Genomic DNA, 477 nt, shown 5'->3' with positions numbered 1-477 from the left:
TGCTTTCATAATAAATATGGCGAGTACTTACGCGAGTACTTAAGCCTTGTGTGTCTTATTTTTAATCTTGCCAGAATTATTCCCTCCCTTCTTCTTTTTCCGTTTTCCACCACGAATCCAACAATTTTATATATTCTGCTTAGGTGCCTCCCCTTATCCCACAGATTTTGCCATAATCCGAGTAATTTTTGACTTTACCAGCTCTTTGTCTTCTGTTTTACTAGATGGTCACCAGTACACTTTGTGCAGATGAAGCACTTTATTCTGGCAACCCGTACCTCGCGACGATAATATAACGGCAATTTAAACAAACTAGTAAACTTAGATTAATCACCCGTAGCATCGTGAATTAATGTGTTGTACACATAATACAACAGTCTGTTTAAAATCGTTTTGTAAAGCATCTTGACTGACTGTACGTAACCGGATGTTTTGCAGAGGATACACCCGAATACCGGAAGTGACGACAGGAGACCG

The sequence above is a fragment of the Polypterus senegalus genome, chromosome 1 (assembly GCF_016835505.1).
Source record: "Polypterus senegalus isolate Bchr_013 chromosome 1, ASM1683550v1, whole genome shotgun sequence".
NCBI classification, from domain to species: Eukaryota; Metazoa; Chordata; class Cladistia; order Polypteriformes; family Polypteridae; genus Polypterus; species Polypterus senegalus.
The sequence above is the reverse complement of the archived record's forward strand: the minus strand, read 5'-3'. Positions refer to the sequence as shown.